Source organism: Monodelphis domestica, chromosome 3 (assembly GCF_027887165.1).
Source record: "Monodelphis domestica isolate mMonDom1 chromosome 3, mMonDom1.pri, whole genome shotgun sequence".
NCBI lineage: Eukaryota > Metazoa > Chordata > Mammalia > Didelphimorphia > Didelphidae > Monodelphis > Monodelphis domestica.
Window position 1 is genome coordinate 228,739,848 of NC_077229.1, and position 25,949 is coordinate 228,765,796.

Consider the following 25,949-nt stretch of genomic DNA (forward strand, 5'->3'; position numbering starts at 1 on the left):
CAGAGTGGATTAGATGCCACTTAGATCCTTTACAACTCTAAATCTATAGTCCTTTGAAAGGTAATGATATCCTTGAAGAAAGAAAAGTATTTCACCAGGCATAGATTTTATAGAGAGACCATTGTATAATACCAAGCTTCAATAGAGTTTAGTGAGCATCAAAATGGTAATTAGTACATTTCACTCAGGTGACCTAAGAGATAAGCAATAGAAAATAGAACAATTTTAATCAACTAACAGACATTTATTAAATAATCTGATGTACCATATATAAATAGATATGTTATGTATATATACCTTGGGTGGATTTAATATAAACTGTATCCCCTATTCCATTTGAAAATACATTTTGATCAATATCAACCCTACCCTTTGACTGGACTCCCATCTAAACTATGGGAGGACACAAGAGGTCTTAGGGTTCCTTAGGGTTCTCCGAACATCATCATCATGTCTTCATTTTTTATCTTCGGTTAACAAATATTTTTGTTATTTTCCTAAGAAAAATGAGCTTCTTTTTTCAAAACAAATTTTCCCATGGTTACATGATTCTTGTCATCTTCCTCTTGTCTTCTCTCCTTCCTCCTGGAGTTGACAAACAATTTCACTGGATTATACATATAGTTTCTTATTTTTTATAGAAAACTCTGTAAACAGAAATGAAAAAAAGAATGTGCTTAGGAGATATGCTAAAGTGTTGATTTGGGCATGTATTTTTAGATAGAGACTTATTGTACATTTGTATTTTTAAAAAGATTCTAGTGAAAAATATTACCTAATAGATTTTGCTCTTAGTCATCAAGTGTGAGAAAAAGATGAAGCGATTAATCTTATTTATGAAGACAATTATTTTGTTTGATTGCCACTGTGAGACTGATCTAGCCATATGGCTAACACCTGCAAATAGGTCTCCATTTTTCTTAAAAAGTGAAGATAATAGAACAATTTTTGAAAAAGAAGCCAGGTGATAGTTTTATAGTTCTACTGTATTGTTTAGTTTAGTACAACTATAAAGAATGTGATTTTTACTTACTGGCCAAGAGAGGTATATTCTGAAGAATAAAGAATTCTACTTTTTAGATATAAACTTATAATTGGTAATGTTTTTGCTAGGTAAGAATGAATATTTTATCATCCCCTCCCCCAATTTTTTTCAATTAGTCATTAGAGAAATATACAAACTGAGGAAAAAATCAGAGATCAGGAGATCTATGATGTCTAATTCCAACTTCATCATTAACTTCTAATCACAGCTGGTCACATTACCTGATCCAATCCTTACAACAAGTTTTATACAACATTTATCTTCTGATGAATTTTTGTGATAGTCTATTCATCATCATGTCTTTACTTCGTTAATACCTCAAGGACCAATGGGGATATTTCCCTCACAAGTGAAGATATGTGATTTGGAGGTAGTTGCTTGGAGCCCAAAATTTCATTAACTCCTTGTCAGTTTTCATTAGTGTTGTGGTAGTAAAAGAATTGAACATTAAATCTGAAAAGCTAGATCTGAATCTATAAAACTCAACTATTAGCTGGGTGAGAATGGGCAAGTCTCTTCAATTCTCTGTTCTTCAGTTTTCTCAGCAATAAAGTAGAGGCAATGATACTTGAATCATCTCATGAAATTATTGTGAAAAAACACTTTGCAGAGCTTAATGTGCTAGACAAATGTGAATGGACTTCCCCACTCTGAATCAGATCATACCATCCAGAAGAAAGTGACTATGATGATGTGAGGACTTAAGATCATGTATGAATAATGGTTATAGGAAATGAAGAATATATTCCATGGAGAAGAGAAGAAAATGTTATAGCTGTCTCAGTTTTCACTCTTGTAAAACTGGGATAATAATTCTTGAATTACTCACACCATAGATTTATAGTTAGGACTAACTTATCTAATAACTATAATTCATTTTGAAAATATTAATATGCTATAGACATGTTTGGTATTTCTATAATTAATAGGAACATTTATTTCTTTATATTACACAAGGAAGTTCAGATGAAAAGTGTTGTCTGATATCTAAATAGCTTTAATAAGCTTTATTTCCCCTTACAAATTAAAGAGGAAATACAACTGGTAGCAGGGACAGATTGTGAGCTCCATGTATACAGTGACAGTGGGAACAACACAGGGAGGGAGTGGGTTATCTACACTCCCAGAAACCCTCAATCCTTACAAACAGTCAGTATGAAATTAAATGGAGACTGTCCTGTTATGTGTAGAACAAATAAAATAAAGGTTTTCTCTGAATTACCTAGCAAAGAGCCTGGATTAAGGGTATGTAAATAGGAATGGAATATGGGAGAGGATGATATTAGACTTCGTAGTGCCATTCCAGCAAGGGGTTGAAATGGGGGACTGGAAATTTATTGGACAAAAAATCTTTCACTAGGTCACAAATGGCATATAATTCTTCATTAATTCATCCAAAATGATTTGAATGATATTATTATATTAAATTATATTAGATATGATATTAAATTATTATATTAAATTAATATATATATATGATATTAAAATGTGTGTGGTAAAGATCTTTCAATTCACAAATCATAGCACCTCTGATTTGAAAGATATAGGGAATCATTGCCTGAGCTACCAAATCTGCCACTTCTAACTGTTCTGTTTTCAGTTGATTAAAAGCGACTGATTTTCAAAATTTCAGATCCTCTTTAAATCATCTTTATCCCTCTAATCTCCCAGATTCAATTATTTGCCATGAGCTCCTCAGCATCCCTTCCATCCTTCCCTTTCTTGTCATTCTGATTCAGACCCTCATCACTAATATACCATTTTCGTTACCTCCTAACTCACTTCCCTGTACATAGTATGTATGTACTCCATGAATCTACTCTTCCTATTATTGCCAAAAACAATCTTTCAAATGAATACTGTGGCCATGTTTTTGTCTTCTGCTCAAAAATCTACCTTAGGTCCTTTATGGACTCATAAAATACAAACTTCTCATATTTAAGACACCCCCCAAAATAGGAATCAGATTTATATTTCCAACTTTGTTCAAATGAATTTTGCATATTACACATTTAATTCCAATTCTGTGATTCCTTCACTTGTGTACCACTTCTGCAGTCACATAAATGGAACAACTTATCTGGACTACATCATATCCTGTCTTTGACAAAGCCCTTCTGTCTCTTAAAGATTCAGGTTACATGTTTTTCCTTTTTGAAGCCTTCTCTGATACTATCATCCAAAAATATTCTCTCCCTTTTCAAATTGTCCTATAACCATGTTGGTGAACCTATGGCATGCTTGCCAGAGGGGGCAGCTCCCCTCCCCCTCTCCTCTTAGTCTGAGGACATTGCACACCCCTCTGCCCAGCAACCCAAAAGGATTGCTTCCTCTTTTCCCTGTCTGGGTTAAGGGGGAGGTTCACATCTTATGTGAAAGTTGCAGTTTGGCCACTTGGTCTCTAAAAGATTTATCATCACTGTCCTGTAGCATTTTTCTGTGCATTTTTCCTTTACCTTATTAGACTCTCATTAAATTTATCTGTGTGCATGTCAGATGCCATTTAGAAGATTGCAGTGCTCTTAGGGACAGGATCTTCATTGTTTTTCATCTGTGTTTATGCATAGTACATAATATTCATTAAATTGAAATGGACATATTTCTGAAATCATCTAGACTAACTCTTATATAAACATGAATGTGTTTTACATTGTCCTCATAAAGTCATTTAATATCTAACTTAAGAGCTTCAATGTGAAGTAATTTTCTAGCTCCTAAGGGGGTTCATTCGATGTTTTATTATCTCCAATAGCTGGACAGTTTGTGCATATTAGAAACAAAAACTGACTCTGAAATTTCTACCACTACTGATAATTCAGTTCTTTGGCACTAAAAAGAACAAGTGTTCCACATCCACAGCTATAATATCCACTTTCAGATTTTGATTACTGACCAAATACCCCCAATTCTTTAAAAAAGTCCCTTATATTCCATGCTTTTTTTTTTCTTTTTATCTTACCATGCTGGTTGCCTTCCTCTTTTTTGCAATTCACTTTGTCTCTGCAATGTATATTCACCTGAAACTCCACAGACAGTCTTAATAGGGCAGTTTCTAATACTGTCTATCAAGATTATCACCTTGATCTTTATAGATACTAGACTTATTAATCAAGCTTAAGGTCACATTAGCTTATTGGTTTTCCAGGACATGTCTTAAGCTTGTCACTTAGTAATATCTCATGTTCTCACCACATAAACACTTTTTAAAAAATCCTTGATTATGTATTCTGTAATTGAAAGCTGGTGTTTTGAATGGGACATTTTTATAAGAAAATGTAATAGCATCATAAGTAGAGGGCAAGAATGTATAAGGTAGCTACTATGTGCCATGCATTGTGCTAAAGACTTTAATAGTATTATTGCATTTGATGCTCAGAACAACCCTGAGAAAGAGGGTCTATAATTATCCACAATTTACAGTTGAGAAAACTGAGTCAGACAAAAGTTAACTATATGTTGCACGATCAAACATCTAGAAGTGCTTGAACCCAGATTTAATTTTAAATCTTCTGAATTCTGGGCCCAGTACTCCATATACTTTACCAGGTGCTCCATAATCTATCTAGAGATAGTTATAGCTGGATTCAAAAACCAAGTCTGAATTCCAATTACTTTAGTGCTGTGTGATTTGGGACAAATCAATTTTCTGGGACTCCAGTGTCTTCCATCTTTAAAATTTGTAAGTTGGAATAGACTTTTCAAAAAGGTGTTACTACCTTGAAATCCTAATATTTCATTTTAGTTATTAGGAAATTTTAACTTGAAAAAGGAGATGCAATAAGTTAAGATGCTTTTTTAAAATATTGATGATGTCATTGACAACTATGAAAATACCTCAATGACTAAATCAAGTGATCTAATTACTAGTTCTATATTACATATGTTGTGCTCTTGACACTTTTAAAGAAATTAGATGACTATAAAATTGGTCTGCTTTAAATTAAATTTTGTGAAAGCTGATTTGTCCTCTTCTCACTAAAGGCACCTTTGTGGTTGTAGATTACTCACAAACGTGTACCTATAGAAAAGTCAGCATATGAAATACTTGTTATAGGACCCCAGTCACAATTTGGAGAAGAACAATACATTTAGAGATACTTCTATGAATTTAGAATTTCCTCTTTCAGATACTACGAGGAGGGATCCATTCCAAAATCCTATGACCTTCACGTACCTCCTTTGTATATATTTAGATTTCTTGAACTGTTCTTCCCATCTTCATTTTCTTCAAGGCATTTTTTTTCTTCTGAATTGCTGAACAGGAATGTAATCCACAGGGCATTAGAGAGGGACAGGCTAAATGTGAGCATCATCTTGTTCCTTGTTCCTTGGAATTGTGACAGTAAATACCATAAATTATGTCCTCAGAGAAATGTGTGATAAGAGGGGGGAAGGCAGGTATCATTAAGTAAGAATGAGATAATGATGGAATCTTGTAGATTCTTTTTGGAGTTATGAAATATCAATATATCTAAATGAAGCCCCTGATTATGATGGGCAGATTCCCCTCTGGAAATTTCACAGGAAGATACATAGATGAGAATCATACAGGATATACAACCTTGGATAAGCTGCGAGGTATATCACTTGAGAAAGTATTTACCTGGATGAGATCAAATATTCATCAAAGTACTGAGGTATAAAAGTATATTTAAAGGCTACGCCCCAAGGAGGTAAAATACAGAAAGTAATACTGTTTGATCTAGCAATGAATGGCAAGGAAAGCATATATGCCCACTGACTGGCCAGTGGCTAAATAAATAATGTTATATGAATACAATAGAATAATGCTACATTGAGAAACAATGACTATGAGGAATTAAAAGTTATGGAAAGACATAAGGACTAATATAAGATGATGAAATTAGAAAAAGGAAAACAATAAGCACAAGGTCTAAAATAATACAAATGGAAAGGCGCTAAGAACAGAACTACTGAATGATATTATATGAATAATCACCATGTTTATTTTTAAAATCCTTACCTTCTGCCTTGGTATTGGTACCAAGACAGAAAAGTGGTAAGGCCTAGATAATGGGGGTTAAGTGACTTGCCCAGGGTCACACAGCTAGGAAAGGTCACATTTGAACCTAGGACCTCCCATCTCTAGGCCTGGCTCAAAAATCTACTGAACTACCCAGCTGCCCCCAATTACCATATTTAGACATCAAAAGCAACTAAAAATTCTTTCACCATTTATTTCTTTATGCATGTAGGGGGAATGTGTATATATAGCATTGCATATGCTCTCAGACTCAAATGATATATCGGTTAGTTTTCCTAATCTGAATTTTTTTTAAGGGGAAGGGAATGATAGAGGAGAAAGAGAGATTAATACATGAATTTTATGACAATCCTGACTAAATTAATCTACTTATTCACTGGCATCCCATTTAAATTAATAAAAATATTTTAATAAACTAGAAAAATAATAATAAAATTTAGAAGAACAAAATGTCAAGAATATAAAAAGAATTAATTTTTAAAAATTTAAAGGAAAATAATTAAGCAGACCCAGATTTTGAGCTACTTTATAAAGCAGTAATGATCATAACTATCTGACACTCTCTAAGGAAAAGGGAAGTTGATAAGTGAAACAGGAAAGGTATACAACAACCAGCTATAAAAGATTATAGTAAATTTGTGTTTGACCAAAGTAAAGATCTAATTTTTTGTAATTAAAATTTAATATTTGGTAACAATTGTTGGGAAAACTAGAAATAGACAAATATTTAATACCATTTATGAAAAATAATTTCAAAGTGGATATATGATAGAGGCATAAAGCCAGATCTAGGAAAATTAAACGAACCAGGAACATATTACCTATTAGATTTAAGGATAGTTAAATTTTCTTTTTAATAAACAAGAGATGAAAAGCATTGTGAGATATGAAATAAATAATTTTGGAAAAATTAAATTAAATTGAAAAAAGTTTCTGTACAAATAAAACCAAGGTAGCCAACATTAGAAGAAAAAATAGTAAGTTGGGGAAAATTTATAAACAATTTTTCAGATAGATGTTTTATGTCTAAAATATAGAAAACTGTCAAATATATGACTATGAGCCATTCTCAAATTGATATATATGGTCTAAAGATATGAATAGGGAGTTTTTCAATGAAGAAATCAAAGCTACATATAAGTATATGAGGAAAAAATGCTCTAAATCATTACTGATTAAAGAAATGCAAATCAAATCACCCCTATCAGACTGTCTAAAATGATGAAAGGGCAAAATAACAAATATTGGGGGGCATGTGGGAAAATGGAGACCTGTTTACAATGTTAGAGGAACTATGAACTGATTAAACCATTTTGAAGAACAATTTTGAATTTTACTCAGTGTTATAAAGTTTTATATACTTTTTGACCCAGCAATATAACTATTAGGTTTATTTTCTAAAGTGAACAAGGAAAATGGATAATAAATTATATGTCCTAAAATATTTATGTATTATATATATGTATATATATATATATATATATATATACACAACTCTGTGGTGGAAAAGTACTGAAAACTGAAAGGATGCCATTGAATTGGTGAATGTCTAAATTGTAAGAAATGATAAACAAGTTAATTTGGGGAAAAAAATGGAAGGATCTTTATGAAATTCTACAGAGTAAATTGAGGAGAACCAAGAGAAAATTACATAAAGCCATAGACATATTGTTTGAAGAATGGTTTATGAATGTCCACTTCCAGAGAAAGAAATAATAAACACTAATAAGGGAGACATAGTTGTATAAATACATATATCTTTTTGTTAAATGATGCCTATCTAATTGGTGGGGGGAAGGGAGGAATTTAACTATGCATTTAAATGTAACAAATAAATTTAAAAGAAAAAATTAGTGAATTTGATGTTAAAATACATGTATTTTTAAAAAGTTATAACCAAAATAACTGGAATATAATAAAGGCTAAAAAGAAATACATGTATGATGTATCATGGTATGTAGTTACAAATTTTGAAAATAATTCTAAAAATTATATTTGACTTAGAATTAATAATACACACTTAATTTCTGATATTGAACCCTTCATCTGCAAAAATGAAAGAAAAAAGTTTTAAAAGGAACATACAGTTTTTATTTTTATTTATCATAAATTCCATTTCATCGTTTTCCCTTTCAGGCTGAACTAATCTATGTAGCTATAAAATTTTTGTCACCATCCAGAAACATGTAGTAGAGGTGGCCATTTTCAATGAGATTACTTAAGTGTGGTAATTGAAAAACTGATTGCATTTATCACAGGGTCTTGCAGCTAATAGCCATGTCTTAAAACATACTGAAGTGAAGAAATATCTTTGGATCAAAGCTAATACCACTACTTTTTCTTTGGGTATGGATATGTTCCAAACTACATCCTCCATTTATTTTTCCAGAGCCAGAAGAATAGTATGGCTATGATTTATGGACAGAGGATTAAAGTTATACGGAGTTTTCAGTGACAACTGCAGCCACATCTGATGAGTTTTGATCCAGTGAATTGATAATCAACTTTTTATTACTTGTATCAAGCCAAAGACAACATTACCATTCACTACAAGACATATTACTTTATTGTCACATTAATTCTCATGGAAAACAATAGAGCTGTTATGTATTGAGGTCTATTTTCTGGTGCTTTTCAAACAATTATTGAGTCAAAAAGTTTTAGTCAATTACAAGAACTATGACTTACACTCCAGAGAGTATTTGTAGTTTGGAAAAATGTGAAGTGACTTAGTTCTCAAAATAATGATTATAATTTCTCTATGAAGTGCTATTAAATGAAACTTCTCAGGATTAAAAAATGTGTTTTATTTTAATTATTTATTTATTGTAAGCTAAATACCATATTTAAAATATGGTCTTCACAAGAGATAAAATGTCATAAATCTGAGATCCTTACACTTAGGCCAATAAGTGTTTTCTTTTGAAAAAAATACTTTGATAATTCCATTTCAATATAATTGATATCCTTTGTAATCTTATGTTTTTAACTTTGTGCATTCAAAAGCATTAATCTGATATAGGGTTCATAGGCTTCTCCAAACTGCCAAATTTGAAATGGGAAAGGGGGTGGTCCATGACATAGGCACACAAAGGATAAAAGCTCTAGATACAGAGGAAAATACTTTTGATTTAGTATCAAATGATCTGACTTTAAATTCTTGCTCTTCCAGTTACTAACTGCATTATTTTGACCAAAATTTTGACCATGCTATTTTGGTGATCCTTCTCACTTTAGTTTTCAATTAAAGGTTAGATTATCATTTGTTGGATGTGTTGTAGAGGGGATTCTTTTTTTTTTTTAAACCCTTACCTTCTGTCTTGGAGTCAATACTGTGTATTGGTTCTAAGGCACAAGAGTGGTAAAGGCTAGGCAATGGGGGTCAAGTGACTTGCCCAGGCTCATACATCTGGGATGTGTCTGAGGCCAGATTTGAACCTAGGACTTCCTGTCTCTAGGCCTGGCTCTCAATCCACTTAGCTACCCAGCTGCCCACTTTGTAGAGGGGATTCTTATTGAGGTACAATTTGGATTAGATGACATTGACATATTTTTTTAAATCACTGTTATTCTGTGATTACCTCTGGCATGTCATTTATCTCATGGGTAAAAACATGGGTTTGGACCACACTTGCCTGATAAAGGCTTTTTAGGCCAAAGTCATGGTCTAAGAATAATTAAAGTTATTATGAATAATATACATGTTGATCAGAAAAAAGAAAATTCTCCATAATAGCAAAGACAGTGAAGACTTTGCTATTATGGAGAATTTTCTTTTTTCTGATCAACATGTATATTATTCATTGGAATTTATAAAATAAATAAAATAAATCTTATATTTTATTTTCTTAAACATCTTAGTGGATCTACTACTAATGAAATAAAATATCCATTCTGGTGTGCTATTCTTTTTCGTGTCATCAACCTTCTCAAATTTATTCAGCATTTACAATGAAAATAAAAATAATTTGAATCCTCTTCTTTATAAAAGCAAAGTATTAGAAATTATTTATGTTGGTATATAGCAAATTTTTAAAGCATTATACTTTTCAAAAACCTCATGAACATGCCTAAACACAAGAGTTTTTTTACGTGTTCTATACAACTTTAAATTTCATCACTTTTCTTTTTTTTATAAAATCTCATATCCTCAGTATTAGGAATATTATTAATCAATAAGCTTTATTAAGCTCCTTCCATCAGCCCAGAACAAGGCTCATTATTGGGGATACAAAATAATAAAAAAAGAAATATCATCTCTGCCCTCAAGGACTTTGTAATGTAATGATAAAGAGAATACATAAAGGAGAACTTAAAAGGGAGAGGTCTGGTACCTTGTGCCTGGGAAATGAAATAAATGTTTTTTTTTTCTTTTGTTTGAGTTTGGGTTTTTTGCTATTTGGTTTCTTATGGAGTCATTAGCTTTCAATGCCCAATTCTAATTTTTAAGGAATTACTTTGTTTAGTTAGTATTTCTATTTCTTTTGTCATCTGGCTGATTCTGCTTTTTAAATCCTACTTAAGTAGGTTTTGGTGAACCTTTTGCTATTTCATCAGTTCTGTTTTTAAATAATTACTTTCTTGAGTGAGTGTGTGTGTGTATGTGTGTGTGTGTGTGTGTGTGTGCCTCTTTTACCAACCTATTAACTCTTTTTAAAATAAAAAATTTACCTTACTTCTTAGAATCAATACTGTGTATTGGTTCTAAGGCACAAGAGTGGTGAAGGCTAGGCAATGGGGGTCAAGTGACTTGCCCAGGGTCACACAGCTGGGAAGTATCTGAGGCCAGATTTGAACCTGGGACTTCCTGTCTCTAGGCCTGGCTCTCAATCCACTTAGCTACCCAGCTGCCCCCCAACTCTTTTTTTCCATAATTGTCTTACATTACTCTAATTTAGTTCCCAAATTTTTACTCTACCTATTTTATTTGATTTTCAAAACCATTTTTTGACTCCTTAAAGAAATCTTGTTGGGCTTGTATCCAATTCACATTTTTCTTTAAGTCTTTGCTTGTTGCCTTTATGGTATATGTTCTATTTGGCTGGGTTCATGCACTAATACCATCATTCTAATAACTTATGTAAAAATGGAGATTTTGAACCCTAGACTTCAATTCCCAGAAGTCCTTAGTATTTCCCAGAATTTCCTATAATCTCACCTGAGTCCCTAAATTGGCGAGATCACAATTGGTATTTAACTGGCAGTAACAACTCCCAGACTCCCACCCTCTCTGCTATTGCAATGATGTAGCAAGTGTAGCAAGTAAGCTAAGCACAGGGATTTAAATGGGCTAATCAGCCATGGACACATGGGTTGTTATTTTGTATCTTCTTTATTTCTTGATTGCTAATAATCCTTAATAAACCTCATAAAATAAAATATTTTTATTAGAAGAGATATAATTTAAATTTTACACTTGTTATGGGAAAGTTCTTTTTGTTTGTTTTTGCTCTTTCCCCCCAATCTATTTCTTGATTAATTTATTTTAAAGATGAGCACTATTTCTAGGGTAAAGGGGTCAGGTTACTTTTCCAAGCTTAATGCCTTCCTCATGATGGTTTTTAGAGCTAGCTCTGGGTGTCTGTAATTTTTTCCTTTCTCTAAGATGATATGATCTAAGGAGAGGTGGGGGTCATTGTTCTCCTGGCCTTTGATATTTATGCTGAAAGGAATAGTGTTCTACTGTAGCAACTATAAACAGGTTCTCTATACCCCAAAAAGTCACAATTGTAAGTAATCCTCTTTGTCTTAGAATTGAGACCAAGTCCCTACTCCTCTGTCAGGGACCACAATTACTCCTGTCAACTCTGGATCCGTGACCACACCAATGTGGTCCCCTGGGACCACAAGTATTATCTCTGCTTTTGACCCTGGGACTGTAATCTAAAACTGAGTACTAACAATGTAATGGCATCCTGGACAAACTATCAACAAAGGTTTCCCTACAATCATCTTTGACATTATTTTTTTTTATTTGGTCAATTTCAAACATTATTCCTTGGTTACAAATATCATTTTCTATTCCTCCTTCCCATCTCCCTACTCTTCCCATACCTGACACTCAATTCCACTGGGTATTGCATATGTCCTTGATCAGAACCCATTTCCATGTTATTGGTATTTACACTACAATGTTAATTTAGAGTCTAAATCCTCAGTCATTACCCCCTCAACCCATGTCATTAAGCAGTTGTTTTTCTTTGATGTTTTTACTCCCACAGTTTTTCCTCTGAATGTGGATAGTGTTCTTTCTCCTATATCCCTCTGGGTTGTTCAGGACCAATGCATTACCACTAATGGAGGAGTCCATTACATTTGATTGTACCACAGTGTATCAGTGTCTATGTACATTGTTCTCCTGGTTCTGCTCCTTTCACTCTGTATCACTTCCCTGAGGTTGTTCCAGTCTCCATGGAATTCCTTCACTTTATTATTCCTTTGAGCACAATAGTATTCCATCACCAACATATACCACAATTTGTTCAGCTATTCCCCAATTGAAAGGCATCCCTTCATTTTCCAATTTTTTGCCACCACAAAGAGCACAGCTATGAATATTCTTGTACGTTTCTTTTTCCTTATTATCTCTTTGGGGTACAAACCCAGCAGTGCTATGGCTGGATCAAAGGGCAGACAGTCTTTTATCGCCCTTTGGGCATAGTTCCAAATTGCCCTCCAGAATGGTTGGATCAATTCACAACTCCACCAGCAATGAATTAATGTCTCAACTTTGCCACATCTCCTCCAGTATTCATTGCTTTCCTTTCCTGTCATGTTAGCCAATCTGCTAGGTGTGACATGATATCTCAGAGTTGTTTTGATTTGCATGTCTCTAATTATCAGAGATTTAGATCACTTTTTCATGTGCTTATTATGGTTTTGATTTCTTTGTCTGACAATTGCCTATTCTTGTCCCTTGCCCATTTATCAATTGGAGAATAGCTTGTTTTTTTGTACAATTGATTTAGCTCTTTGCAAATTTGAGTGATTAGACCTTTGTCAGAGGTTTTTGTCATGAAGATTGTTTCCCAGTTTGTTACCGCCCTTCTGATTTTGGTTACATTGGTTTTGTTTGTACAAAAACTTTTTAATTTGATGTAGTCAAAATTATTTGTTTTACATTTTGTGACTCTTTCTATGTTTTGTTTGGTTTTAAAATCTTTCCCTTCCCAAAGGTCTGACATGTATACTATTCTGTGTTCATGTAATTAACTTATAGTTTCCTTCTTTATGTTCAAGTCATTCACCCATTCTGAGTTTATCTTGGTGTAGGGTGTGAGGTGTTGATCCAAGCCCAATATCTCCCACACTGTCTTCCAATTTTCCCAGCAGTTTTTTGTCAAATGGTGGATTTTTGTCCCCAAAGCTGGGATTTTTTGGCTTATCATAGACTGTTTTGCTGAGGTCCCTTACCTCAAGTCTATTCCACTGATTCTCCTTTCTGTCTCTTAGCCTGTACCAAACTGTTTTGATGACCAGTGCTTTATACTATAGTTTGAGATCTAGTACTTCAAGTCTACCTTCCTTTGTATTTTTTTCATTATTTCCCTTGATATCCTTGATCTTTTGTTCTTCCAAATAAACTTTGCTATGTATTTTTCTAATTCAGTAAAAAAGAGAGAATGGTTTTTATGGCCTTTTGAGGTAGTCTATTTTGGTGGGTGCTGAGGAGAGGAAGTGTCCCGTGTCTAGACTGCTGCCATGCTTACCCAGAAGTCCCCTACAATCTTCTTGAGAACAGTTGTCTGACCCTCTGTTCCTCTGTCCATGGACTGAAAGCTCCTGAAGATGTTACTGCCACCAATGCAACTGCCTTCAAACCCTGCTGCTGGCACTGTGGAACAGTCTGTTCTCTGCACTGTACTCAAGCTCTGCCCAGAAACCCAATGAAAGAGATCTTTCCTGATGACTTCCTAATTTGGGGGGGGGCTGGAAAATTGTTTTACTTGATCTATTGTTGGTTTTGTCAGTATAGATTTGTTTTGAGGCATTATTTAAGGTAGGTTGGTGGGGAATTTAGGTGAATTTGGCTGAAATTTTCTTTACTCTTCCTTTTAGTTCCCTCTTCAGCAACTGAAAATTCTGTAAGATGCTTGAGGGTACTAATGAGCTGCATAATATAAGACTTAAGTCAGTATTACAGGATGATGGGTTTCTTGATGATGAAATTTGTGGGAAGGTAGAGGTGCAATCCAAAAGAGTGCAGCCAGATGGAAAAAGAAAAAAATTTAATTAAAATTTGACTTAACAGAGAAAGAAAACTATAGACCAATCTCTCTAATGAATATATATATGCAAAAAAATTTAATAAAATAGTAGCAAGAAGATTACAACATTATGTCAGAAGGATCAAATACCATGTCCAGTTGGATTTTATACCAGGAATGGAGGGATGGTTCAACATTAGGAAAACTACCAGCATAATTGACTATATAAATAGCAAAACTAACAAAAACCTTATGACAATCTCAAAAGATGCAGAAAAACTTTTTGACAAAATACAACACCCAATCTTTATAAAACCATTAGAAAACACTGGAATAAAAAGAGCTTTTCTTAAAGTGATAAAGGGCATCTAACTAAAATCATCAACAAGTATTATCTATAATACGGCTAAGCTAGAATTATTCCTAAAAAGACCACAGGTGAAGCAAGAATCTGCATTATTATTTAGTATTATAGTAGAATTGCTAGCTATAGTAATAAGAAACCCCCCCAAAAAAGATATCAAATTTATTAGAATAGGCAACAAGGAAACAAAACTCTCAATCTTTGGAGATGATATGATGGTATACTTAGAGAATCCAAGAGAATCAACAACAATAATAACAACAAATAGAAACATTTAACTTTAGCAAAGCTGCAGGATACAAAATAAACCCACATAAATTATCAGTATTTCTATTTATCATTAACAAAGTTCAAGAATGAGAAATAAAAGAGAAATCCCATTTAAAGTAATTATAAACTACAAAGGAGTATATTTACCAAAACAAACCTAGCAACTATACAAAGACAGTTACAAAATACATTTCACACAAATAAAGTCAAACCCAAAGTACTTGAAAAAATATTGATTGCTAATGGACAGACCAAACCAATATAATAAAATGACAATTCTATCTAAATTAATTTATTCAGTGCCATACTAACCAAACTACCCAAAAATATTTCCCAGAACTAATAAAATAACAGACTTCATCTGGAAGAACAAAAGTTCAAGAATATCAAGGGAATTAATAAAATATATGAAAGAAAGACATCTATGTGTATCACATCTAAAACTGTATTATAAAATGGTAATCATCACAACAAAGATACTGGCTAAGAAATAGACTAATAGATCAATGTAATAGGTTATTAAATAAAAATAGTAATTAATGACCATAGTAGCCTAGTGTTTTATAAACCCAAAGATGTGAGAAATACTATTTAACAAAAATTGCTAGAGAAAGTGGAAAAGAATATAGCAGCAAGCATGCAGAGACTAACATCTCACAATATACAATAAAATAAAGTAAAAATGGATACTTGATATAGAAATAAAGAGGGATTCCAAAAAGAAATTGGCAGAACATGAAAAAGTTTACCTGTCATATTTACCTGTCAGGTAAGGGATGAATATATGATAAGAATATGGCATACAGAACATTATGAAAAATGAAATACATGATTTTGATTACATTGAATTAAAACATTTCTTTACAAACAAAAGCAATGCAATAAAAATTAAGAGAAACAACAAAGTGGGAAAAAATTGGATAGCAAGCATCTTTGACATAGGGCTCATTTCTCAATATATTGTGAACTAAGTCAAATCTATAAGAATACAAAGTATTCCCCAATTGATAGTCAAAGGATACTAACAGGAAATTCTCAAATGAAGAAATTCACTCTCTATAACAATATAAGAAAATGCTCCAAGTCACTATTGAATAGAGAAATGCAAATTAAAACAACTCTGAGAGGCCACATCACACCTACTAGAATGACTAATATGACCAGAAGGGAAAATAATAAATGTTGGAGAGGATTTAGGAAAATTGGGACACTACTGTTGGTGGAATTGTGAACTGAATAAACCATTCTAGAGAACAATATGGAACCATGCCCAGAGGGTCATAAAATTATGTATATTCTTTGACCCAGCAATACCAACAAGTTCAGAGGCAGGAGATAAGGTTGTATTTGTAGAAAAAATGTTAGCAACTCTCTTTATAGTGGCAAAGAATTAGAAATTGAAGGGATGCCCATCAATTGTAGAACAGCTGAATAAGCCATAGTATATGATTTTAATGGAAAACTATTGTGCATTTAGAAATGATTAACAGGATGAGTACAGATAAATCTGGAAAAACAAATATGAACTAATAAAAAGTGAAGTGAGAAGAACCAGTAGAACACTGTAAACAGTAACAGAAATATTGTATGATGATCTACTGTGAAGAAGCAAACTATTAGCAAAACATGGTTATAAAATAATATCTAGAGACTTTTAGTAAGGAAAAAACATCCTATCCAAATCAAAGAAGGTACTGTTGGAATCTGATTAAAGATCAAAACGTGCCATCTTTAACTTTATTTTCTTAATGAATTTTTTAACAGTATATGTGAATTGTGACTTCAGACAAAATGTGAGGAACTTGGAAATATGTATTGCATGAAAAGCACTGATATAACCTGTATCAGGCTATTTATTGTTTCAAGTTGGGGAGTGAGGTAGGGAGAGAATTTGAATTGTGAAATATCAGAAAACAAATGGTAACTTTTTACATGTATTTGAAAAAAAAGAAAATTCAATAAAAATTAAAAATTAAACTTAATGTGTATAAAATGTAATATAAAATGAAAATGTAATTATTCATTTTCTTTCTTAACATTTAACAATTCCAATTATGTGAGTTCCTTTACTTATTTAATAAATCCCAGTTTGATCATTTTAATGTCTATTACACAGAGTAATAGATTAAAAACTAAGAATAATTTTTAAATAGGAAAAAGCAGCTAAATTAAATGAAAGCAATGTTTCCCTTATTTTTCCTTCTAATTTAGTAGTACAGACTTAGATTGATACACCAATGACTTAGATTGTACCTTTCAGTCAATGGTTACCCACATCCTACTAAAGCTATTTCACTCATCTGTTTTCTTTTTTGAAAATTTTTTTTCTATAACTTGTCCTAAATAAATAAGATATGGAAAGATAAAAAATAACAAATTGGAAATTCCCCTGCTAATCCTTCAAACTCAGTGAAAATTGTTAGTGTGAGCGGGAAATATACTGCCCTAGCACTGTACCGAGGGAGGAGGTCAAAAAATTGGGATCATCACAAAATAAATGAAAATGAAATAATACCCTTTTGAAAGAAGGAAGAATTCCTATAGTCTCTCTAAATAACCTTAGTTTACAGATGAGATTTTGGAACTAAATTTTTTAAAAGTTTCTCAATGTCAGAGGCAAAATGTTCTGGAGATTTGATGAATAGCAAGATTTCAAGAGAACAGTTCAAAGTTGAACTATATAGGGCATGGTGTTATTTGGGAGAAGAGGATAGCGATGAAAGTGAAAGAATGCAGGATGCTGGTTAGTGAGAAATTAACATAAGATATACCAAGGGATCTTTGAAGAGGGCACTGCTTAAGAGTGGCGAATCTTGACCTTCAAGCATGTTATTGAGGTCCAGTCAGGAATTACTATATGTGATGGAAATGTACACATGACTGAGGTAGAAGGCTTTTCAGTAAATATTATTTAACTCTTAGTTTGAATGTCTTTTTTCCCCATCTTTAATGTAAAAATCAAACTGTTCTGGGTTTTGAAGACTTGTGACACTCTGAGCATAAAAGGGTAAAATACTGACTACCATTCGGAGAGTATCTGAGACTGAAGATCCTATTTGTGCTTCAAGGGAAATAGTAATCAGTAGAAGGTTATGGACACCAAATATAGCTGTACCAGGAATATCTTCAGAAACAAGAGTAAAATTTATATTGTGCATTTCTCCTAAAGTGTATGAAGTTTCTATCATTGTCCATCCATGAAAATAGGCATGAATTGGTTATTTCTATTAGAGAAAATTATTCACTATTAGATTAAGCAATTTGCTTAAGCTTGAGAATATAATTGTAATGAAATAGTCTTAATTTACATGTTTTCTAAGTAAATGTTTATTGATATTTTATTAATGACATCCAGATTAGGAGGTAAACATTTTCTGCTAAATTGGTCTTTTCAGGATATATGGACTCATTTTTAAGTTTCCTTTGTTAGATACATTTTCATTGCAATTGCACTTCTCAATTATGTTGCCTTGCATTTACCAATATTTTTCCCCAGTGGAACAATCCACATTTTCCTTTTTTGTTAAATAATCTATCATTCTTCATGAAGAATTATGATTATATTTTCAGAATATATTATTTTGTGGTGAAAACACATTTTCTATGCTTTTCTCAAATCTTATTCTAGTCTTTCATCTATATGATATCATTGTAGTCTTCATTTTTTACCTTGATCTATAAAAGACTATCTCTTGGTTTTCAAAGGATTTATAAGGGAAAGCAGGACCTTTATTTACTAAACACTTAATATATGCCAAGCCTTTTGTTTAAATGCTAGGCATAGAAACATAAACACAAATAATATCAGTTTCTATCTTCAAGGAATGTACACTCTAACGAAGGAAACAACACAGAAAAGGGAGCTACAAAGTCATGATCAAGTAGGATAGGGAGGTCTCTATGTAGGGTCATGGTGGAAGTCTGGAAAGTCAGAAGCAAAACTGGCAGATGAATGTAGGAATGAAAGGTCATTGTTTTGATCCATTCCTCAAAATGGAAGTCCTCAAAGGAACTCTTCAATGGGAGAGGGGGGCCAACTTACCTGAGAAATGTTACAAGGTAAAAACTTTTCCACAGGGGAAAATGGACATTCCACAACCAGGAGGCCTCAATTGCTGAAATGATTGAGGCATGAGGCATTAAAGTTCAGAAAGCAAGAACTAAAGTCAGAAGGTAAGTGCAAAATCTTTTTAAGATTCTTTAAGTTTGGGAATCAAAAATATAGTGATTTAATTTTTCTGGTGAGTTAAATTTGGAGTTTCTCTTGGATAAAGTCTGATGGTTTTGTATATATTATTTTTCTCCTCTGTTATAGTCATTTTGGGTAATCTTCTTATATGTACTCATTTCTACTTCTAGAATAACTTCATGCTTGATTAATATCCCCCAAATCAATCAGTATCTCAAAAATTGTACCTGCTACATGTTTTAGTACTCTTGGTTTTTTAATACTTACTAACTTGAACTCACTGAACTAACTTGAAATCTCTTTTAATCATACCTCTCTCCCTCCCCATATCTGAGGAGTAGCCAAGTGGTAATAATTATACTTCTATAACATTTCTGATATATCACTCCCTTCTATCCTATGACATCATTACCATCATCAGACAGGACCTCATTAGCCCATACTTGTACTTTGGAATAGCCTAATGTTTTGTCTCCCTACTTCAAGTTGCTCCTTGCTTTATTTAATCTTTCTCTCAATTGTCATACTGATCTTCCTGAAGTGAAAATCTCCTCCTCCTCTTATCCCTTCAGGGAAAAGGAAATTGTTACCATTAAAGAACTATCTCATGGTGGCTTGCTTTGGGATAAGATATATCAGTGCTAAGAGTTAACATTCTCATAATAGAGAAATCTGCATATTGGGAGATCTCATTCAGTGATGAAGTGTTGTAAGTAGCAAGATTTCATTCAATTCCGAAAGAAGAGATGAATAAGTCTCCAAGGTCAGCCAACATACACAGCTGTAGAAGATCAATAGAACTAGGAATAGAAAGAGTTGCCATTAGCAGTGGTAAGTGTCCATGGCAACTTCAGGAAGTAAGTTCCATGCTTAAGCTTCATGACTAAGGACATGGAATAACTTGTCACATTTCATTGATTCCACTTGACTTTGCAACTTTCTAAATTTGACATTAAAAGAAAAAAATACTTATTGACTAAGTATTGGTTCCAAGGCAAAAAAAAACAGGTAAAGGCTAGGCAATTGGGATTAAGTGACTTGACTGAGATCACTCAGCTAGAAAGTGTTTAATGCAAGATTTGAACCCAGGATCTCTCAACACCAGGTGTGGTTCTAGCTGGTTCTTTATATTAGTATTTTTTGAGTCATATGAATGTGGGAAAATATTTTTTAAAAAATGTCATAACAACTCCAGAGAGAGAAGTTTCCTAGCCTCTTCTTTATGGAGAGATGCCATCAGAGACATGTGCCAGTGAGGTAATCAATTGCATATATAAAATGTTTTGCATTCTTAAAAGCACTACAAAAACATGAATGAAATGATGATGATTAAATATTTGTGGAATGAAGGCCTTTCTAGGATCTTTGAGTTTCCTCATTGAGGTAATGATTTTATAGCAATTAAATTTCTCTAGGAAATGGAAAAATAAATAAATAAAATAGTGTTTCTAAGGGCCAAGAAGAGAAAGAAGTAAAATAAAAAACAACTGAAGTACAAGATTTGTAAATGTAATCACTTAGAAAAAAATGATAGCGCAGATTCAAATTTGGCATTTCATTAAGCTCTACCTTCATTACTAACAGAGAAAGAATAAAGAAAAAATAGGTGTGGCTCTGATCTGCAGAATAGAATTCCTAATATATTAGAAAAGGAGACAGATATGGTAGATGAAATGGAGGAAAACTTATTTGAGGGATTATGAAATAATGTTACTTAAAAACATATATAGAGCTCTGCAAAAATCACACATTTGCAATCACACTGGATTTTAAGACAGGAACCCTGAGTCTGCACCAGTTATGTTGCCAAGGGCAAAACATTTAAATGAAGAGGTGTAGTGTGGAGGAAACAGTACTGGATTTAAATTGCACTACCTAGGCTCAAATCATTGTTGTACTATTTATCACCTACATGGCTTTGCGTGAGTAATGTGGCTGATCTGATGCCCAGTTTTCTCATCTGCAAAGTGAGGTGAATTAGATTAAAGAATCATCAAAATTGTTTCCAGTTATAAAGTCTGTAATACAGAGCCTTTCCAATGTTCAGTTTCCTTAGCTGTGAAAGCTGTTGGATAATATCATCCCTACTTTTTGCTTCATAGGATGTTAAAAATGTGCTTTGTAACCCTTATTATGCTATGTAAATAAAAGCGATCATTTTTCTTATTCTATACTTAAATCTCTTCAAAAGTTAACTAGGAAACTTTTCTCACTGTGAAATGAAAGTCTGAGTGGCTCAAAGTACTTTTACTGGTAGAAAATAACCCAGACTTTGAGAATTGGCAATGCTGCCTGGGAAAGCATAAACACATTGGAAATTATAAGTTTCTGCATTCACCTGCATTTAATAAAAATTAGCATTTCTGGTAAAACAATATCATATTTTTTAAAAAAGAAAAGATTCTGCTGCCTTCCATGTTCATTGCCTGAAAAATTAATCAGAAAGGCTGTTTTCTGACTTTTCTCATCTCACCTGGCACAGAATGTTCAGGGAGAAAATATAATTTGTTCTTATTTCCCAATGCTATTGAAAGATTTGAAAAGTATTGGGGAGTGTGGTTGAAGAAGAGGAGAAAGCCACTAAAGTAGAGAAAATTCTACAAGAATTTAGACTGTAATTTAATAAAATCTAAAGGCATCTGCATATTTCATATGCACTATTAGGCTTAATTAGTTTACCTAGAGTTGAGAGAATAAATGTAAGCTTGTACATTGCAGGGAAAATTTAGAAAACATATTCAATTCTTCCCCCATCCTTCCTTTAGTATAAACTCCATTGGGTAGTTTAACTTAGTTAAAATTACTGGCTTTAACTCAGTCATTCCATTAGAGTACATTAGTATCTCAGAAAATGTGAAGGAATTGATCCCCTGAAGGCAAATCTACCTGAAATATCCCTGTAAATGAGAGCGCTTGTGATTCAAGGAGAGATGAATCATCATTTTGAGTTATGAAAATTCTGCAGCTCAAGAGGAAGAGGGAAGAAGAATGAAGGAACTTCAACCAAGAAATACCAAGTATCTACTTAGATTATATCAATACAATAAAATACAAAGAAGTTTATGTCATTAATTGAGGAAAACATTGTGCTGATTAATAAAATATATCTAAAAGTGTTTTCAGATGTTTGAAGTGCAAGTTGTTAATTGGAATCAGCTAGAGTTTGATCACATTTGACTCTTGAAAGTATTCACCTGAAATGACTTCTCTGTTTTCTTCCAATTGAAATCCTTTCTACAACATAAAAAAATCTCTCACACAATACACCAAATGATCCGTCAACTTCCCTTTGAAAACCAATAAGGAAGAACTCAATACTTATTGATATAGTCCATTACACTTTGGGAGTACTTCTGTTAGGTATTAATTCTTTACAGAATATATATGCATCTTTTCAGCTTCTAATTTCTTTCCCACAAGACAGCCCTTCAAACACTTGCATATAGCAGTTGTATGATTACAAGGTAACTGCTCTTAATTTGAGGTTCTTTTAAAAGCTGGGGCAGTTTATAATCATGATAGATGGACATCAGTCACTTGTGAGTATAATTTTGGCTAAAGACTAAAAGACATTGGTTTTTGGTATTGAGTAGATTAGCGGAGGGGCAAGCAGTCATTTTGTTGAGTAGAAGATGTATCAGAAGACACATGAGGTGAGATCAAAATGAGAATGAATCAGAATCTGGGCAGCCAAGACAAGAGGAGCCAAAGGGATGGTCCAGGTGGAAAGCAACATAGCCTTGAAGGAGGAAGCAAGTAGGGAAATATGGTCAACAGACCCCTTTCCAAACTGAGAAGCCAGTTTCCTTCAGTACAGAGTGTAATCCACACTTGATTGAAGAAATTGGCCCTTTCAATGCCCAGCAAGATCCACTGTTTTACCTAACAACAGGGGGCCAACAAATGTTTGTTAATTAAAGTGGAAGAGATAGAGCCTATTCAAATAGATTTTTTGGAGAGCTGGTTGTTAAAATTTCAATGGGAGCATTCATGCTTTGGAAAGCCTACAAATCAGGGCTTGGTTTACTGTTTTGTTAATTTTTTACTTAAATTGATAGACCTATAAGCTTGTTGTGCTTCACAGGCTCAGTTGTTAAACATTTGCCAGCACAATACTGGAAGGCTCCTGAAAAGCACTTTGTATTCAATGTGTGTGTGTGTGTGTGTGTGTGTGTGTGTGTGTGTGTGTGTGTGTGTGTGTGTGTGTTTGTGTATCCAAATGTATACATTTCCCTGTAATGTTAGAATGTAAACTCTTTGGTGGTGGTGGCTTTGGCTTTTCTTTGTGTTCCCTTTACTTCATTCCATTCCTGGCAGAGAGTTAAAGTTTAATAAATGCTAACATTATATGAAGAAAGAAAGCTCCTACAAAAGAAATTTTTAAAAATATCTTAAGTTCCCTGCTACATGGGAAATTTAAAAAAAGTCTGATGGGGAAAGTCAGTCATACAATTATCGAAACTTGTGTGCATTCATGTATGTTTGTGTTTGTGTGTGTGTGTGTGTGTGTGTGTGTACAGTAAGTGGATGCCAAATTTCACTTTCAGCAACTACTTTCATCTAAAAGGCATTTCTTGTTTTATTATGCTTTTGTTTTTGTTTCCCTCAAGCTTGGGGGCAGAGGAATTTGAATAGTTTTACCTGAAAGGATATGGCCTTCCTAATCCCAGGATTCTCTTATTTAAGGCTCCTAGATTACAAGGAGGAAAAAAAAAAAACCTCAACAACATACAGTGATTCAGAGAAACAGCAGAAAGTTATAGTGACTTGGACAAGCCTTTGAAGTGTCAAACTCTAAATCCAGTTTGATGATAATTTTGTTCTATGACAATGCTACCTGAGGATATAATCAAATAGTGAATTTTTAAAAAATAATGGTTTAGTTGAGAATTAGTAAAACCATTTCTGAGTTAAAAAACATTTCTCTTGAGACTTTATAGAATCTGAGGTAAATGCTATGATAATCTTTAATGTTTTACTGCTACTAGCTAATGTTTATGTGCAACTATTTTAATAAAGAGTTCTTTATAGAAATCAGAGGAAGATATTTTCTCGGATTAGCACATCCTTACAGAAGGGCAGCAACTAATATTGTGTGGCCTTAATCAAAGCCCCCTTTAAACAGCTTGGTGGTTCATTCCACTATCTATAGTACATCTCTAATGATGAGAATGAATCAAAAGAAATGGCAGGCTAAGTCAAGAAAAAGCATCAGATAAGGTCCTAAGATGACCAATTTAGAGCTGCAAAATACCTTAGAGTTCATGGAGTCCAACTGAGGCCCACAGTGACTTGCCCAAAGTTCAGTAAGCAACAGTTACTGCCCAAGACAATAAGCAACAGAAACAGAATTCAACCAGCCACAGGTTCCATGACTTCAGATTCATATTTTCATGCTATATCATAATGGTTTTATATCAATTTTCAAATAGATGAAAGATGATCATGTGGAAAAGGGATCAGACATTCTGCTTAGATCTAAGTACAAAATTGGGACCAGTGGGTAGCAGTTATAGATTGGCAGTTTTAATTCTTAAATTTAATTTAACTCAATAAAAGAAATAATCTACTAACAGTAGTCCTTCCCACCTCAGTTGAGTGGGTTGCCTTCTAAGGTAGTGAATTTCACATCACATGAAATATTTGAACAGAAGTTTTGTAAGCTATATAATATATAACTTATTTTGGATATAATAATGATAATGAATAAGCTTAAAATTTTTCCCATTCAGTTTCTATTCCTAAGTATAATTATTAATAATAATAATGAGCTAGTAGTTATATAGTGCTTTAAAATTCACAAAATGTTTGCATAAAAATAAGAATTTTAAAATTTCTTAAAGAACTATGCTATGGTAATTGAACCTTTTCATTTTTTCAGATATAAGGCAAATAAAAGAGTTATGTTGAGTACATTTTAAAAAATAAAATTGTAACAATTGTGCCATCTATTAATTATCCAACTCCCTCTAATGTGAAATAATTTGATCTTCATAACAAGCTTTGAAGTAGATGCTATTATTATTGTCATTTTACAGATGAGAAAATGATTGCCGAAGGTCATACAAATAATAAATGCCTAATAGAGCATTTAAATTCAGGTCTTCTTGACTCCACGTCTTACATTTTATCTATTCTACCACCATAACTTCCTCTTAAGGAATACTAAGGAGTAAAACCAATTGAATTTTAATTTTTTGGTTATTAATTATTTTGAAATTAGAGATTGCTGTAGATAGTTGGAAACTACAAAATATGATTTTGATTCTTTTTTCATAAATCAATAACCTATAAGATCATGGAAAAGTAAAAAATCTCTTGACCTCAGTTTCCTCATCTATATAATGGATATAATAATAGCAACTGCTTCACAGGGTTGTGGTGAGGATCAAGTGAGAGAATGCATGTTGTAAGGTACTTTTCAATGTTAAAAGTGCAATGAAAATGCTAATTTTTATTATTAACACTAGCTTTAAATATATTTTAAGGGTTTTATCTTTTTAAAAAATGAATTGAACATTTTATTCTAATCTGAATCTGAGAGAAAGCATTAACCACTTATTGAGATCATGGATTATATAATATAGCATCACCATCTGGTGGCATCAAATCCTAATAAATATAAAAGAAAAGAGCAATAACTTGAATATTAAATACAGAATTCTAAAGTTATAAAGCAATATGTTAAGTAAAATATGGTATACACAGATAGAAACTCTCCAATAGTAATTTTCTCTCATGTCCAGTGTCTAATAGAATGTTACTGTAATGTAACTATTGTTACATTACATATAGTAATCTAATTGCTTTGATTACTTAAGATGACATCTCACACATAGAAAACACTAAAGAGAATGAAGAACTTTATA

The 25,949-nt window shown here is 32.8% G+C and overlaps 1 long non-coding RNA gene across 1 annotated transcript; it reads right to left on the reverse strand.

The window, feature by feature from the left end:
- Positions 1-223: 223 nt before the first annotated feature.
- On the reverse strand, positions 224-24,401 carry LOC130458373 (uncharacterized). Its single transcript, XR_008917649.1, has 2 exons — positions 24,335-24,401; positions 224-647 (listed from the first exon to the last, which is right to left on the reverse strand). It is a non-coding gene; the product is annotated as an uncharacterized LOC130458373 (long non-coding RNA).
- Positions 24,402-25,949: the final 1,548 nt, after the last annotated feature.